The sequence below is a fragment of the Castor canadensis genome, chromosome 1, assembly GCF_047511655.1.
Source record: "Castor canadensis chromosome 1, mCasCan1.hap1v2, whole genome shotgun sequence".
Lineage (NCBI taxonomy): Eukaryota > Metazoa > Chordata > Mammalia > Rodentia > Castoridae > Castor > Castor canadensis.
In genome coordinates this window covers 165,846,629-165,866,422 of record NC_133386.1, presented here as the reverse complement: position 1 = coordinate 165,866,422, position 19,794 = coordinate 165,846,629, and the positions used below count along the sequence as shown (strand labels likewise).

At 35.0% G+C, this 19,794-nt stretch overlaps 1 protein-coding gene across 5 annotated transcripts in view; it reads right to left on the bottom strand.

Moving 5' to 3' along the window:
• Mettl15 (methyltransferase 15, mitochondrial 12S rRNA N4-cytidine) overlaps positions 1-19,794 on the bottom strand; it is a 182,357-nt gene that overhangs the window by 156,887 nt on the left and 5,676 nt on the right. The gene's annotated exons all lie outside the window — the stretch shown is intronic.

Sequence of the window (19,794 nt, the reverse complement as noted above, 5' to 3'; positions counted from 1 at the left end):
GACTTTCCTATCCTTTATCTACCAAAGAACATCTGGCTTTGTGCTCCTGGTTTTTTCTCTACCCTCTACTGGGAAGAAAGCCCTATGTTGTCAAAACAGGAGCAGTTATATCAATTAAAATTAATAAAGAATAAAAGAGGAAGAATGAATTAGGAGAAAAGCTAGACTGGATGGGAAGAGAGGGGGAAATTCTTCATTGGTATTGGAAAATATAAAAAAAAAAGGATTAAAAAAGCCAGCAGCATTTAATGAAAACAAAGGTTGAAAACGTGAATAATAGTAACTTTAGATAGTACTGCTGAGAATTAAGAGTGCCCTTCATAGATTTTAAGAAATATAGAAAGGACATGCACTATTTTGAAATAATTTCTGTTTTAATGGATTCTTTTTTTGTTTTGGAGGTACTGGGGGTTGAACTCAGGGCCTCACATTTTCTAGGAAGGCACTATACTAGTTGAGCCACTTCAGCCCTAGACTCTGTTGTTTTGATTAAGACTCCTAAGGGACTATATCACATTGATTATGAGTTAATATGAATTAAATTTGACAAATTTTGTCTCATGTTCAAATCAATTCTCTGAGATTATGAACTCTTCATTTACCTGACTGTAGACACTCACTGTGGCAAAATGAAAAGCATCTTAAAAACATGTCTAAAACAAAATATGAAATCTTCTGAGGAAAGAAAAAAGGCAAAAACACCTACCTTAACAACTCTTCATCTCCCTTATCTAACTCCTCCTCACCACATTGTTTATTTTACATCTAAAATCTTTCAAATCTGCCCATCTTTTTCCACTTAAACTGCTAGCACTCTACTTCAAAACTGTCATCTTTACAATACATTGCTTTATAACCGGATTCTTTGATTTGCCCAGTCTTGAATGACCCACTCCCAGCCTACCACCTCTAAACTATCCTCTGCAATACAATTGGATGTCCTATATAAAATAACTATATAACTAGTTAAATCCTGGTCAAAACTGATCAATGAATTCTCATGACTTTAAAAATACAGACCAAAATTCTTTTTTTTAATTTCTTTTATTCATATGTGCATACAATGTTTGGGTCATTTCTCCCCCCTTCCCCCCGCCCCCTCCCTTACCCCTCACCCCCCCCCACTACCCCCTCACTACCAGGCAGAAACTATTTTGCCCTTATCTCTCTAATTTTGTTGAAGAGCGAGTATAAGCAATAATACGAAGGACCAAGGGTTTTTGCTAGTTGAGATAAGGATACTATACAGGGAGTTTACTCGCATTGCTTTCCTGTACAATGTGTTACATTCTAAATTAATTCTTCTCAAACTAACCTTTTCTCTAGTTCCTGGTCCCCTTCTCCTATTGGCCTCTGTCGCTCTAAAGTTTCTGCATTAGTTCCTTTGCATTGAGGACATCAAACACTATCTTTTTTTTGGGGGGGGGGAGGGTTTCTTGCCTATCCTCATACTTCCCTTGTCAGACCAAAATTCTTAATATGGCCTCAGGCCTAGAAACCAGAGATGATCACACATGTATGAAAATAGGACAATAAAACACATTAAAATTGTTTTTAAAAGGGGGGGAGAGAAATAAGACAGAGTAATAGTGGGTAAATTTAATCAAATTCATGCATGAATGGCAATACCACAAACCCCTTTGTACAATTAACACATACTAATTTTTTAAAAAGTAAAACATCTGAAATGATCTCTTTCCATTCCTTCCTGATGGTCAACATTTAAGTCACACTGGCCATCTTTCAGTTTCTGAAAAATGTCCTGCTTTTTCCCACAATAGGTTCATTTCACATGTGTTCCTCTTTCAGAAATGCTGTTTTGTATTCTTGGAATCTAGCTCACAAGCTTTTCCCAATCTCCCATAGTAAATCAGAAGTCTGTTATTCACTCTCACGATAGTGCATACCTTTCCTTTATGGCAGTCATTACAGTAGAAACTTTTATTTGTGTGTGCATTAATTTCCTGTGCTATATAACAAGTTATTCTAAGATTTAGAGGCTTAAAAAAATAAACATTTATTATCTCACAGATTCTATGGATCAGCTTAAACAGGTGACTTTGGCTTGGGGTCTCTCATGTGGTTGCAGTTACAGTGTTGGACAAGGCTGCACTGATGTAAAGGCTTGTCTGGGGCTTAAGACCTGCCTTCAAGATGGCTCACCTACCTGCTGTTGTTTATTAGGAGAAGCCCTCAATTCCAACCTATGAATTTCTCTCCATGGCCAGTTGACCTCTGCATAGTAAAAATCCAAGAGACACCATGGAAGAAGCCATGGTTTCTTTTATGAGTCACTTTCAGAAGTCATGCATTATCATTTCTTCAGTATGTTATTAGTTATTCTGGTGAACCTAATTCAATGTGGGAGGGAAGTACATAAGAGTATAAATACTAGGAGGTAAAGATCAGTAGAAGCCATCATGTAGACCAGCAACCACAGTGTTAACCAAGCTCATTTTATTTTTCAAAATTATCCCCAATAGACTAAATGTTAGGGTCTAGACTAAAGTGACAACAATAAGCCTGAAATTACCTTGAAACCTTTTAACTTATATGAATCACAATACTCATCCTCAAGTTCAAGGTACCCTATTCCCTGCTATTTTAGAAAAAGGAAGAAGGAGGAGGAAGAGGAGAAAGAAGGAAGGAAGGGAGGGAGGGAGAGGGGAGGGGGGAGGCAGGGGGAGGGAAAAGGGGAGGGAAAGGGGGAGGGAGGTGGAGGAGGAGGAAGAGAAGGAGGAAGAGGAGGAAAAGAAAAGAAAGAAGGAAGGATGAGGAAGGAAGCAGCAGAAGAGGAGGAGGAGGAGGAGGAATGGAAGAAGAAGAAGAAAAATCCCCTTGTACCTTTCAACAACCATTTCCAGCCCACTACTCCAAGAGACATTTAGGAATCAATTTTCATAAATATTCTACAAAAAATGCTACAAAATTACTATATACTAAAATCTTAACTTTTGTCTTTCTCTAACATTACTCTTAACCAACACCCCAGTTAGGATTATGTTCTTTATGACATATTATTTAAAATGTCACCAAGTAAAATGTTTTTATTCTAGTTACCCAGGAGGCAAAGATCAGAAGGATCACAGTTCAAACCCAGTCCGGGCAAATGGTACACAAGACTCTCTCTTGAAAATACCCAACACAAAACAGAGCTGGTAGAGCACCTGCCTAGCAAACATGAAGGAAGACCTGAGTTCAAACCCCAGTATCACAAAAAAAAGTTTTTATTTAGTAAGACTTAGAAACTGTACTAAATTCCTTTTATATCATAATTCCAATACATCTATGACTTACACATCTGAGAAAATAAACACTGAAGAGTCAGCATGTGATGCATGCATGTAATCCCAGCTACTTGGAAGATGGAAGTAGGAGGACCAGGATCCAACCCAGCCTGGTCAAAAGATGAAGACCATATCTAAAAAGTAAACTAAAAACAAAAGGACTAGAGAGTGGCTCAAATGGTAAGAGTGCTTGCCTAGCAAGCAGGTAGCTCTGAGTTAAATCCCCAGTACCATCAAAATAAGGAAATAAATAAATAAACAACAAACATTGAAAATCAAAAATTATGCCCTTTCTTCAATCATATCAAACTCATATGAGTAAGTATTGATTTAGTATTCAAATAAAACATACTTAGATTATAATGTAATTCAGTGAAGATATAGAGGATTTCAAAATTTGATTTTCATAAAACTTTTCAGAAGCCTGTCTGTGGTGGTAAAAACAAGAGAGCAAAGCAGCAAACCACTATATCATATACTAATGATGAAGAAATAATTCTATAACATATCACATGCTACACAAAATGAATTCTCAAAGGAAATATCATTGAAAAACTCATTTAAAGGATAAATATAAACTCAATTATAGTTTATGAAAATCTCATGGGGATATCTCCCACAGGAAAAATTTTAAAACAGCTGAAGAAGTTGGGATATCACTCAATGCTGGAGCATTTGCCTAGCATGCACAAGACCCTAAGTACTATTCCCAGCTCTTGAGGGGGGGGAGGAGCAGCTGAAAATAATTAATGAATTGATATAATTTTATTAATATGATTAATTTCCAAGATTATGAGGAAAGAGAAAACAAATTATTTTCTACTCATTTAAAACACAGACTAAACAATGCATTGATGCTAAGAGACAAGAATGAAGTGGATTTTATGAAAAGACTTTTCTCACATAAAAATGATATATACTTTAACAGGGAAGAAAAGTGCCTTAATAATGAGATGTCACCCATGCTTATAATTGTGATATAATTACACAGTACTATTTAAATCAGTTATGTGACCATTATAGTGTTCCATTTCAAGACCATGTCTGTTGCTATGACATTTACAGAGCAAAAAGGTTTCATTTTTACAACTCTGACTTCTTTGCAGGGAGACCCAAGAAGCATAACAATTAATACTACTCACAGTGGTTTCTGTAGCAAGGGCATTTTCTTTAGGAAAGAGATTAAAACTAGGGACATATTTCACAAGATATGCACACTTCAGAAACTACTTCTAATCTTCACTATGGAAGCATAAACCTCATCACACTTCATTTAATTCCCTGGATAAATAACCATTTTTTAATCATTCCAAATTTTTATGTAAAATCAAAAATAGTGTTCTATTACAAAAGTCACCTAATTTAAATTACAGTATCTAAATAGACCAAGTTTGCTACATTTTATAACATTAATCCTTTGAAAGAAATACTTCTGATTAAGATCACCAGAAATAAACTGCTACAAATGTTTCTTCCATAACACAAAAACTACTAAAATTAGTCAAAGATGATTCTACTAAATGCTCACCAATTTGAACAGAATGTGAAACTGCAATGATCACCTTTGCTGGTTGCACTCTATTTTAGTGTACTTGGATATGTTCACAAGCAAACAGAAATGCAATTACTACACTTTTATGCAACACATTTATCTATGGCAAGAAAAAAAAACAGCACTGACATGGGAAAGATCAGTCTTTTACACCTGTCTTTGGACAGAAAATGAATGCCTAGAAGTATAGCAGAAAGAAATGCTAATTTAGTTAAAAGAAAAGTCATGCTTAACTATACTCTTTACCAAATCCAATCAAGATTTCTCACTTGGGCCATCAAGGGTTACCATAAGAAAGCTACCAGGTACACCTAAAGTAGGGGTGGTTTAAGGGAAGAAATAATGTGAGAGGAGGCAGAGATGGAAAATAAGCCTTATCACCTCACACCAAAGCAATTTTATGCCAGGATTCTACCTCAAACTTTGTTGACAGGTGATTCTCTGCCTCACATCCCTATCATACTTGGTCACTATGCAAAATAGAAACTTTCTCCATAGGTCTAATCCACACAGTGCTCTGAGTCTTCTTTTCCCCAGTAATGCTCAAGGGGGACATTTTGAAAGTGTATTTACACTGTAATAAAAGAACTGAAGGACGCCACTGGAATTTATCTTTGTGCACTGAATATCCTACAGTGCACAAATGCAGAGCATAGTGATATAAAATAAACTGACCCAAATTTTGCATGAATTGTAGTGTTTATTTTTAAAGGGGAAAGGGAGCAGAAACAAATAAGCCAGAAATCAAATTTCATTTTTCCTAACACATACTACTTTTTGTGACCTGACCTGTAATATATGCACATAGGTATGAGTTCTAAAGTAATAATTTGATACACGTATATAATGCATAGTGATAGAATGAGGGTAATTATCATATCCATCTTAAACATTTGTCATGTATTTGTATTAAAAACCTTTTAACTCCTCTTTTCTACTTCCTGAGTATAATTTTATATTATAAAATATATAATGAACTACTGTAAACTATAGTTAACCTACTGTTCACTAGAAATTATTCCTCCTATCGAACAATATTTTGGTATATCCATTATCTAACTTCTTTCTATCCACCATCTCCCTTCCCTTCCTAAACTTTAGTAGTCACTGTTCTACTCTCTATTCCATGAAACTAACTTATTTAGCTTCCACATATGAGTGAGGACATTCAGTATTTCTATTTTACACAGTCCCCTTTATAAAGATATAATATGCATTGAATTTTCTAGGAACAAAACTACTGCATAAATCAAGCAAACATTTACCAAGTATTTTTCTCCATTTCAGAAATTCAAGTCACATCTACCAATGTGATTTGTCAGATTTATGTGGTTAATACATGTAACTTTGTCTGTCTTCATGTGTAGATGTTGCAGTTATTCTGTTCATAAATACAAACCTCTGAAACTTTGACAATATGTCCCTCTCAAATCTAATGAGCTTCACCTTGCACAGTCAGATGCTAGACCTTTTCATTAGCTCAAGCTGTTCTAACTCTGAATTTTTATTCAAATATTCTATTCACTAACCATAATTATGCCAGTCCTTGCCATGTGTGAACCTGCTTATGTTCTCACTTTTTCTCTTTCCTGCCATCCCAATCATACTGCTTGTTCTTTGCTCAACTCCTTGTTTCAATAAAAAATAGTAATCAGAAAGATAATTTATAGAGTGTATACTAATACTGTGCCAGACACTATTCTGACTACTTTCTATGTAAACATTAACCTTGAGAATATAATAAAATAGGAACTACTATCTTTATTTTGCAGATGAAAACTGATGACATAGAGATCAGTTACAGAGATCCAGAGTTTATGGTTTTAACCACTGCATCTTCTTCTTAAAAAGCTCTTGATCCAAATCTTCCTGCAGCTTTTTCTCTACTGCCCTTCTTGTCTTTGGGCCTGTCTCTGAAACCCAAGGTCATTTTTTTTTGTACCTGAGCCTTTGAAGAAAATACTAACCCAAACCACCTTATGCCTGCTTTTCATTCTCAGTCTATGAAAGCCCTTCATGAACTCTCTTACATTCCTAAGGAGCCTACATCCCAATAGTGTCAACATAATCACCTACTTTCTATCAACCTTGTTTCTTTTACTCCTATACCTCTATCTCACCATCAAAAACATAATTTGAGATTAATGTTCTAATTGTTTCTTGTCCAGGAAAATCCATTATCATACAATAAGTACATGAATTGCTCCTCTATTTGGATAGTTAAATAATGTTCAAGGAAATCACACAACTCATTCAAAAATCATTAAATTTTCAACCATTTTCTCAAACCACTACTTCAATAATCTCTTCAAACAACTTCTGAGATTTACATTCTCTTCAACCTCATCAAGAAAATGGAGGCCTTCCAACTAGATTGCTGTTAATTCTTTTGACCTATCATCTACAAAATTATCTGTAATCACACCCATCCTCATTTCAAGTGCAAAGGATAAAATGAATCTCTAAAAACTCAAGGCTGATTTTTTTTGTATCTGTGACTTGGAATCAAGACTCTGATGTCTCAGACATCCCCCACCCCCCGCAATACATTCAAACTTTCACTCTAGCCTATTATATTTCTCACAAAAGTAAACTATCTATCTATCAATCTATATGCATGAATATATATACATATATGTGTATATATACACATACATATACACACATACATTTGTACACAAGTACATTTAACCCTCCTTTCACATGCTATCCATTTTTCATACAAATTTTTTTGGATAAATTGACACCTTCTTTCTCTTCCAGTACCTTCTATGTAAGAACCTGATTTCTTCTAAACCATTACCTCCATTGAAATTGCTAATATAAGGTAACCATTTAATTTTCCACTCAAAAATATTTCCATTCTTCATATTTCTAAAATTATGGTGCATTTGCCACTGTTGAATGACCGAGTGTTTTAAAACTCTATTCCCTCAGTTTCTATGTACCAGTTTCTTGGCTCTCTGCATACTTGTTTTAACATTTCTTCTCTTTCCTTCCTAGGTGATCTTCTGCCACTAAATTCATAATATGTTAGTCTCCATAAAGTTCCCATCCTTGGTGCAACATTTTTAAAACATACAATCACTGATTAACCTCATTCCTTTTTTTGGTTTCAATAATGTCTTGCTGATGATTCCTTAAGTTATTATTTGTAATCTGGCTTTTTTCTTGCATGCTTCAGATCATTCCAGAAACTACCTTCTAGACAGAAAACCTGAGATGTTCATTAAGCACTTCAAAGACACAAGACCAAAATTTAATTCATCATCATCTCCTAAACCTGATTTTCCTTCTATTATTCTCCATATCATGTAGTAGTAAGCTCTGGTCACTGCCACAAAAGAGAGATATCTTAGGGGTTTTTTGTCCTACTTCATCCACTTCAATATCATAATTACTGATTTTTTCAGCTTTCCTTCAGTACACTGATTACTATTATTTTGATTCAAGCATTTACTTTCTTTAATATAAAACATTAGCCTCTTTCTGACATCTGATAAAATATGGAAATTTATCCAGGTCACTTCAAAGCTTTAAACTCTTCAACAATTCCCCATCAAATATCAGAACTGTAAAAGAATTTCTGAGGACTGGGACTGCCTCAAGTGTGAGGCCATGAGTTTAAATCCCAGAATTTCCTAAAAACCAAACCAAACCAAACCAAAAAAAAAAAAAAATTCTGAGACAGAGAACAAGGGATAAAAGAAGTTGATAGATACATAAGGTAAGTTGGAATATGAATGGCTAACTACTCTAATCTACTTCATTACTTTGGTCCTACTGGCCCTAAACTTGGTTGTTTTCTGGCCCTGTGAATAGCTCAAATTAAGGTAAAAATTATTTATAATGTCTTCAGTACTTGGGCTATTTCCATGTTTAGGATTACCTTTTCTTTGCTATTGTTAACATTTCACTTAAGTTTCTAAAACACCCACTTGCTGGTCCAATGTAGGCATTATTGTATTTCACCTAGAAACCTACATTTGTAATGTGTCCTTATTTGAAAGAAACTTTTCATTGTTGTTTTCTGTATAATAAGCCCTACTACATACATCTAACCAATTGAATTAATACAGATTTATTTACATAAAAGCATACCAGAGAATGTGTCAAAGTTAGCCATGTTCATACACATGCTTTGAAGCTTGGTCCCCAGAGGGTTATATGGAGGGAGTGGGACCTTTAAGAGGTGGAGATGGGAGGTCTCAAGGTCACTGAAAGCCCTTTCCTGAGAAAGGATTAAGGTAATTCTTTGTGGGATCCTGAGGAACAAGTCTGTACTATCTCTGGCTTCTGTTTTTGAGATTCTTCATCCCATAGAGGAAGTTTGCCATGGTACCCTCATCAGAGTCTGAATCGAATTGCTTGGTCTTTTAACCTCCAAAACTGTGTCCTACACCTCTTTTCTTTAAAAAGTTAGCTTGTCTGTGGATCTGAGGATCTCATGAGCCCAGGAGTTTGAGACCAGTCTGGGCAATATAGCAAGATAGAACTAATGTTTCCCAAATTAGAATTCCAAAGAAATATAATATATATAATAGAATATTTTACTCAAAAGTGCTCTTCTACCACAAGCTGTTCCTTTTTTTTTTAATTCCTAGTACCTAGCCTCGCATCTGATACAAAGATGGTACTTGGTAGGAATTAAATGTTTACGTCCCCTTAAAATTCGTATGTTCAAAGCCTAAGCAGGTGAGGCCCTCGTGTATACACACACACACACACACACACACACACACACACACAGCTATGATGATACAGCAAGAAGACAGTCATCTACAAGCCAAACCAAGATTCCTTCACCAAACACTGGATCTGCTGATACCTTGATGTTAGATGTCCCATCTTCCAAAAGTTTGAAAAATAAATGTTTGTTGAATAAGCAGCCCAGTCTGTAGTAATTTGTCACAGCAGGAGGAACTAAGAACATATTTAATAAATGTTAACTTTGTCCTGTGCTTTTTACCTTCTAAATATTTCTCAAATCTGCTTACTCCTCTCCAGTTCTACAACTACTAACACTCATTATCTTTTGTCTGAAAAAAAAAAACTAGCCTTATGACTAGACTGTACCAATCCATCCTCAACAGTGCACACAGATTGCTAGGCAAAGCTAGCAATCTCTAACCTCCACATCCTTTCCCCAGCTTCATCTTTCACTAATCACACTCACATTACATTTTCAGCTCACTCAGTGGCTTCCTTATAACCCTTTTCTTACCGTGATTCTCCCAGTACAGAACCATTGCACATGTTCTCTTCTCTGAAGTATTCTTGGCTCTCTTCTTAACCTATATTGCTCTCTAGATTCTTTGACTAGGTGGTACTTCCCCCTCAGGCAAGCCTATCCAATTTAAATATTCCTATTAAGACATCTCAAAGCATCATCTACTCTCTTTCATTCCAGTGGAAATTTCACATTCACCTGGATGATTATTTGATAAATGCCTGTCTTTCCTGCTAACTCTAAGTTCCTGGGGCTACGATCATGTCTAGTTTTGCTTCACATTGTATCCTTAGCACTAAGAGCACTGACCTTGTTACACACAGAAGAAACTCAACACAAATTTACTGAACAAACAAAGAAGTAGTCTCTTTTTTTGGTGGGGGATATGGTTTTGGGGGATCAATCACAGAGTCTCATAAGTGCTAAGAAAGAGCTCTACCACTGAGCCATATTCCTAGCCTAACAGTCTAATTTTCCCACTGAAACTATGATTTAATAGCTCATTATAAATTTTCATTCTTTTCTATCCTTTTCTACTCACCCAAACCCCTGCCACATCTATTTCCTCAATGTCTGTTTCATTATACCTTTCTTTTCATTACTCCATCACTCAGTAATTACTTCAACAAATATTTATGGGAGAACTATATGCTGAGCACTGTGCTCAACACTAAGAATGCAATGGTGAAGAAACAAACAAAATTCACGCTCTCAAGCTATTTGTTATGGAGGAAGCAGGTTGGAAAGGGAATGAAGTGGGAGTGGGGAGTGACAGTTAAAAAGTAAAAGATGAGCGATATAGCATTTCACTGATACATGCTATGGGGAATAAAAAGGAACAGGGACAGCAAGTATTAGGAAAGACTAGCTGAAAATTCAGATAGGACAGCCAAGGAAAACATCCCTGAGATGTTACCTTCTGTATAAACAACAGAAGTGGGGGAGTTAATCATATGGATAACTGAGGGAAGAGTGTCCTGGGTTTCTAACTTAATTTACTATCTACTTTTATGAAGAAATTCCCAATTTTCTTAGATTAGATCTACTAGAAAAGTTAGTCAAGATGACTTTACTAGAAATGAGCATACTGAGAAAAGGACACCAGCCAAAAATATATTTTTTGCGGTACTGGGAGTTGTACTCAGGGCCTACAACTTGAGATACTCCACCAGCCTTCTTTTTTTGTGATGGGTTTTTCAAAATAGGGTCTCGCAAAGTATTTTTCCAGACTGGTTTCAAACAAAAAAGACTTTTGAAGAAGCAGCCTATGGGGCTAGGTGAGGATTTAGTGTAGGAAAAAACTGAGTCACTCAAAATATCACTTATACGTTTAGTCAATCAAGAAAAAAATTTAATTTAGATGCATATACTCTAAGGTAAGTAAGTTTACAGTCTAGAAAAATTACACTTTAGAAGTCCTCCCCCCCCAAAAAACAGCTAAAACAGTTATAGTTATTAAAGTTGTATCTGTAGTATTCATTACCCTAATGCAAAATCAAGCATAGGTGTTAAAAATGGGTTTGTTGCTATCTTAACTATTTAATTCTTTCAATTCTCATTATCACAGAAATACAGTGAGGAGTGTCAGAAACTAACACAATCCATGATTTTAGATTGTTTTCCATACGTAATTATAAAACTAAACATGTAAATTAGCTGTCTTCTGTTAAAAAATTCAGAACAGAATACACTAAAAATAAAAACAAACTTTTGGATAAATGCTTATTTAAGTTTATCTAATTGCAAAAGTCTCAGAAATAGTATCATCAGCACAATCAAACCAGAATGGTATCAATCTACATAAAGATTTCACAGAAATGGAGAATTTGACACTAAAACCACTTCTCACTCATGCTCAGAAGGCATAGTTACCTTATGCAGAACTTATTTTTATGTTCCTGATATATGTCTGAGAATCTTTAATATCTACTTAGAACATATACTGAAACATTTTTTTCATGATGTCTTAGTCCACTTTCTGTTGCTGGAGACTATGAAGTCCCAAGAGCATGGCACTGGCATTTGTTTGGCATCTGAGGGCCTTCTCACCAAATTGTAACACGGTGGGGTACATCACATGGTGAGATAGAACAGACATGCTAGCTTGGATCTCTCTTCCTCATTTTATAAAGCCTCTAACACTACATCATCATGATTTCCTCTAATTTTAATTGTTCTTTTGCTTTCCAGAAAGAAAAAAATATATACAAAAAAGATTTATACTTTACCTTGAAATTTAATTATAAATATAGAAAATATAAATATAAATATAGAAAAATACTGCATTTGACACAAATTTAATTATAAATATAGAAAAATACTGCATTTGACACAGAGCAAATAAATAGGACACAGATAAATGCCTCGATGTTTATATAATATAATGACGTCTCAAACATTGAACACTAAACAAGCCAAGTAAGGAGTTTATATGGAATGAAAGAAAAACAGCTATCAAAATTCATATCAATACTTTCTAGACAATATTCACCAAGAAAAATAAAATCTGTAAATATGTATTATTCCTGCTAAACAGTATTTGTTTCACCTAAAGGGGATAGTCACTAACACCCAACCTAAAAAGGAAAAAAAGGAAGGGTCTATAAAAAATCACAAAGTGAGTTACCATAAGGCTTTGCAATTTTCATTATAAAATAACATTCTAAGTATGCTGCTAACTGCTCGTAGTTTGCTACATGTAAAGGCAGTAGAAGTAAAATGAAATGTTCCTAGCACTCTTTACAAAAATGATATGAGAGTTAGAAGAACAATGGACAAAGACAGAACCACTGGACCTAGCCTCTTGCAGTAGCTATGATTAGACTATTGATCAGGGTCTAGAGCTGACCTAAATAGACAGTAACCAGTATCCAAGATGACTCATAGGAATCTGCTTTGTGAAGAAAAAAACCTCACTTGTTTCTTCTTTTTCTTTTAAAGGCTTTCCATATAGAATGGATTTCTATTTTCTTGGGCAATCTCTATTTACTAAAACAGAAAAATGTTTCCAAACTAAATTTACAATTCAGTATATATATAGGACTTTTAAACATAGAAGAGTTATTATTTTTCTTGCCTATGGAAACACATTTTAGTTATATTTGGAACAGTAATTTTAATCAATTTTATTTTAGAGTGATTTGTGTCTACAGATAAACTGAAGATAGTACACATATGCCTCACAAACTCTCTGCCCCAGTACATACCCTTTTCCAATTTCCAAAGATTCCACAAGAGTGGTAGTTTGTTGCACTTGATGAACTTACATTGATACATAAAACCAATTTACATTAAGATTCTCTAGTGATTTTGATAGGTGTGGAAAAATGTATAATGATATGTACCAACCATTACAGGATTATACAAAGTAGTTTCAATGACCTAAAAATTCCCTGTACTCTGTGGATTCATCTCTCCTCCACCAAACCCTGGCAACCACTGATCTTTTTGATTTTTCCAGTATGTTCTATAACAGGAACCACACAATATATATCCTTCTCTGATTAGCTTCTGTCACTTAGTAATATGGACTTGTTTCCCCCACTTCTTTTTATTAACTTATAACTCATTTTTTAGCACTGAACAATATTCCATTATCTAGATGAAGCATACTTTATTCATTCACCTACTGCAGGACATGTTGGTTGCTTCCAAGTTTTGGCAATTATGAATAAAGCTGCTATAAACATCATACTGCAGGTTTTCATATGGCCATGTTTGCAATTCTTTGGGAAAATACCAAGAAGAGTGATTATTGAATTGCACAGGAAAAGTATGTTTAGTTTTGTAAGAAACTGGTCAACTGTAATCCAAAGTGGGTCTATCATTTTGTATTCCTACCAGCAGTGAGAATTCCAATTGCTCCATGTCCTTGCCAGTATGTATATAGTAGTATCTCATAATTTAAATCTGCATTTCCTGGCATCTAATAAGGATCATGTTTTCATGTTTATTTAAATTGTTTATTTTCTTTGGTGGGGTTTTTAGTAAGGTCTTTGGCCTATTTCTAAACTGCGCTCTTACTTAATTTTAAGAGTATTTTGCATATTTTAGGTAAGAGACCTTTTTTAGATGATTCTTTTGCAAATATTTTCACTCAGTCTGTGGCTTGTCTTTCCATTTTCTTGGCAATATTTTTCATGGAGCAGAATTTTTTTTTAATTCTAATGAATTATCAATTCATTCTTTCATGGACCATATCTTTGGTACCATATGTAAGAAGTCATTAGCTGGGCACTAGTGGCTCACGCCTATAATCCTATATATTCAGGAGGCAGAGATCAGGAGGATCACAGTTCAAAGTCAGCCTGAGCAAATAGTTCTTGAGACCCTATCTCAAAAATATCTAACACAAAATAGAGCTGGTGGGGTGTAGCTCAGTTATAGCATGCCTGGCATTAGTGAGACCAGGTGTTTCATCCCTAGCATCACACACACACACACACACACACACACACACACTCTCTCTCTCTCTCTCTCACACACTAAATAAGTAATAAATAAATAAATAAAATAAAAGGAAGAGGAGCAGAGGGAAAATGGAAGGAAGGAAGGAAGGGAAGGAGGGAGAAAGGAAAGAAAGAGGGAGGGAGTGTATCAAAGCTGGTACCCACAAACCTAATAATTAAAAAAATTAATGTTCAATGGTAAAATACTAAAACATAAAGGTACTTACCTTGAAATATTTTAAGACCAAATTTGGAATAGTAACCTGTCTATCATCACAACCTATTTCCATCAGTTTAGATGTCAGCTCATTTTCTAGGCTCACATTTCTATTTACTCACCAGGTTTCTCCAGTTACTTGAGCAGACAAGGCCTGCCACACTGAGGCTGGAATTACACAGAAGTTACCTCAGTACCATATGTGTGGTACCTCACATCTGTCTTCTGATTTACTTTGACTTTTATTCATTCACTTAAAAGATCATTAACAAAACCACCTTGCAACAGGCCTTGAGCTAATCACTGGAGACAATGGCAAATGGTACAAACATGTCTATGATTTCATAGAGAACAGTTGGCTAGAATGTTATGGTTTGGATATGAAGCACCCCACCCCCAAAAAAGGCTCATGTGTTGAAGGCTTGGTCCCAAGCTGATGGGGCAATAAAGAGGTGATTAGATCACAAGGGTGCTAACATCATCAATGAACTAATTAATTGATGAGTTCACAGCTGAGTGAGCTATCAAAAGTGGGGCCAAGTTAGAGGAAGTAGGTCACTGGGGGTATACATTTGAAAGGTGTATATTATTGCTAGATCCTTCCTTTGTTTCTTTATAGATCCTGATCACATGAGGTGAACAGCTTTACTCTATCACAACCTTTTGCTGCCATGATGTTCTGCCTCACCACAGGTCCATAACAATGGAGCAAATCAACAATGGAATGGGAACTGTTTCTCTTGGGTAGTTTTCACAATGACAAAAACATCTGATTAATACAGACACATCCATTGAATAAATAATCTCTTAAGAAGTTCTAATTTTAAATTAGTTTAAGTGTTATGAAATAAAAAATAAAGGATTCCATGAATGTATAATAGGAACATTTGTCTCCTCAAGGCTCAGAAAAAGGTCCCCTAAAAAAGTAAAATTTCACTCAAGATGTAAAAGATGGGAGAAAAGTTTCAGGCAAAGGAAACAGCACTTTCTCAGTTTTCAGCTTGTTGGTTCCACCTTTCTTGTCTACTGGCATTTTTGTCCTGATATGTTTTTAAATGTAGCTACCAACACCCATCCTTCTTCTCCTATGAAAACAGCTAATAGTTATTGAGTTCATACTACTTAAAAGACATTATTCTGAGCAACTGATGTGTATTAACCAAGCTTGTCCACATATAAGGTAGGTTTTAGTTCCCCATTCTCTGGATGAAGAATCTAAGACACAACCATGATAAGTAACTTAACTAAAACTCTACAGCTACTGGTACTAGTCCTATTATACTTAACATTTTCCCTATAACTTAACACTCTGATAGGAGCCTCAAGATGCCACACTAAATTAGCTCTACTACTGGGGAATGAATTCCAAGCCTCTGATACCCTACAAAGTACTATCATCATAAATTAGACAAGATACTGCTTATATATAATCTCTAGGTCTCAGAAATTAGGAAGGAAAATTTGGTCTATGTAGCCTAGAGTAAAGCAAAAAGTTGTTCACCCAGAAAATAAAGTAAAAACTAAGCAAAGGGTTGGGATATACTTCAAAAGTAGAATGCTTCCCAAGCAAGCTTGAGGTTTGGATTTGATCCACAGCACCAAACAAATAAAATAAAATAAACTAGAAAAAATATAATTTATTTAGCTCCTTCTGTACCACCCAAGGGAAAAGAAGAGGGTTTTCTCCTTAAAATTCAAAATAGTAAACATTTTAAACGTATTTGCAAAACTAGCTATAATTATAAACAACTTCCCAAAATCAACAGTTTATGTTAGAACCTTTTAAATACTAAAGGAAAAAAAAAGTATCTATAGTAAGCTTTAGAACTCACTTATAAAACTACATTTAGATTTTTTTAAGTTCCTGTTATGATCAAAAGTTTCATAGGTAAATTTACTATTGAAGGTGATGTAGAAAATAGTAATTAAGTGGGTGATTGATACTATTGAAAGTATGACTCATGTTTGCAAAGGAAAATGATTTGGGTGAAAAGGCTCAGGAGGAAGGAAAGCAAATAATGGATTCTGGATGAAATGAAGACCTTTCCTGTCCAAGGACTGTCACCAGTGCTTTATTACTTGAAGATTAAAGGAAGAGTGAACAAAGCTGCTAGCCAGACAGCTGAAAATTTAAGAATAACATTGCCTCTAAGTGTAACTCACATGAAAGTTTTCAGAAATAACATTCATAAAATTAAACTTGCTATAAAAAGTTACTGGTAAACCCAACTCAAATCAGAGCAATGGAAATGTCAAAACAAACCAATATTACAGTTGTCAGCAACTTGAAGAGAATGAAACAACAGTGTAGGTCAAATTGTAGAATTATCTAATTTTATTTCATTTGGTTTTTTAGAAAAAAAGTAAATACAATACGGATTTATTAGGAGAGTTAGTCAGGTTTTTGTTTGTGTTTTTACTCTAAGGTTAGGAGAAAATAAATATTTGGTTTTGCTATTAGGATTCAGTAAAGTGATGCAAAGAGTTTGATTTTTTAGGCTCTAGAAATCAAATTCAAGTCACTGATATAATTGTGTGTGTGTGTATGTATGTCTATGGACATAAAGCATACCATATATATTTTTTTCAATATACTTTTAAATAATTCACACTTAGATATGGGCTTTAATGGGTATATCTTCATTTTGAATCTTTAAAGAAAACAAACTGAATTTATTTTTACTTGATGAAGGTATATTCAACAGAAGGTTTTACCTACCTTTTTATTTATATTTTATGTATATTTATTTTAGAGGCCCTAATGTTTGAAATTATTAAACTAGAGGCTTTATACACATAAACCCATTTGAGAATGCTAGATGAACTTTGTTATGGATATACTGTCTGTGAAGTAAACAATATTTTTATACCTTGGCATGATGGTACATGCCTGTAATCCAAGTTCCTCAAGAGGTGAAGGCAGAAGGATCGCACGGCCAGCCTGGGCAAAGTCAGTGAGACCCTATCTCAAAATTCAAAAATAAAAACAAAAGGGCTGGGGCATAACTCAAGTGGTAAAACACTTGCCTAGCATGAACCAGGAGGCCAAGTTCAATGCCCAGTACCACAAACAATACTTTTATGATGCAGCAAATTCATTTAATATCATTGACAGCTTTTGTTATCGACAACATCTAGACAATCTAGCTTTAACTTATGCATGTAGTTTAGGACTTAGTTTATGAAAATTGCCTGGGGCAACTTGAAGAAGTCTCAGAAAAAATAATTGGGTTCTATGTATATATATGCATGCACATATCCTAGCATATTTGGACTGAGACAATCTAATTTCACAATCTTTATTCTTAACCACTAAGCTATATTCTCTCCTATATGCTGGAAAAGGGAAGGTGTGACTTTTAAAACGAAAATACATGACCTAGGTAAAAACAGTAGCTTCCCAAATAAGGGATCCCATTTCTAGTCAGTATGTTAAAAGTATTATCATTATTAAGCAGACATTTGAAAATGTCTTACTATGATAAAAGTTTTTTATTTTGTGAACATAATTATCAGAAAGTTTCCAGCTATTTTTGTTGAATAGTATATAGTCTAACATTTGTGTGACCCCCTTAGAGCTATTGAAACATGTCATATAAAAGGCCTTATTTAATCTCACCACCAATACTATAAGTGAGATAGGTATACAATGGTTAATTTCATATATCAACTTGCTTGAGTTGCAGTGCCCAGAAACTTAGTCAAACATTATTCTGAGTGTTTCTGTGAAGGCGATTTTGGAATGAAATGTAACAGCTTCATCCAATCAGTGAAAAGCCTTAACAGAACAAATACTGATCCCCACTGAAAAAAGAAGGAATTGTGCCAGCAGACCACCTTTGAGTCAAACTGCAACACTTCTTCCCTGGGTCTCTAATCTGCTGCATATCTTTTATTGAACAGATAAAAGTATTTTGTAATTGATAAGCCAATTATTTAAAATCTCAATCTCAATCTCATGCAGATACATTAATCCTCCCTCATCTATGGTTTTACTTTTTCATGATTTCAGTCATCTCTAGTAAGCTGGTTTATTCCACAAATGAACAATTTAATTGGTTTAAATTGTATAGCATTCTGAGAAGCAGGATGAAAATCTCATGCCATCCTACTCTGTCTCACCTAGGACATGAATAATCCTTTGATCCAGCATATCTACACCTTATATGCTACCCTTCTATTTGTCATATAGTAGCTGTCTTGATTATCTGATTAAATGTCACCATGTTGCACTGCTTGTGTTTAAGTAACCTTGTTATACTTAGTAATAGTCCAAAAGCATAAGAGTTATGATCCTGGCAGTTCAGATAAACCACCATAAAGTAGTTCTTTTAAGCAAAAACGTGAAAACTCTTGACTTAATAATGAAAGAAAAAAATTTAACACTGAAGTTGCTAAGACCTATAGTAAGAATGAACAGGTACACACATAGTATACATAAGGTTTGGTACTATCCATGGTTTCAGACATAAAATTGAGGTTTTGGTCTCTGTCCTATGCAGATGGGAGGTACTACTGTCTATACACACATACTTGCGCGCGCACACACACAGCTATGTGATTTGCATACATATCTTGGACTCTTGGTCCCCAGTGTGATAATGTTGAGAGGTGGTTGGATCTTCAAGAGGTGAAGTCTGCCACAAAGTAGTAAGATCATTAAGGAGGAAGGTTGCTCCCAAAAGGAACTGATGCAGTTCTTGCAAGAGAGATGCTATAAAAGACAGCCTGGCCTTTCATGCTCTAGCTTCCTATCTGACAATGTGATCTTTCCCTCCACGATGTTCCCTCCATGATGGTGTCCACTCAAGGAAGACCCCACTAGAGCTAGTACCATGCTGTACGGACTTTCAGCCTCCAAAACTGAGCTACTGAATCTCTTTTCCTTTCAAGTTACCCATCCTCAGAAACTTTATTATAGAACCAGAAAATAAGACTAGTATATACACATACACACATAACCTGCTGGCTTTGTTTCTCTGGAGATCCCTACTTAACTACAGCAGGGTACTGGAAAATTTAGGTTAAGAAAATAGAGAACAGGAATGTAGATTTATGAC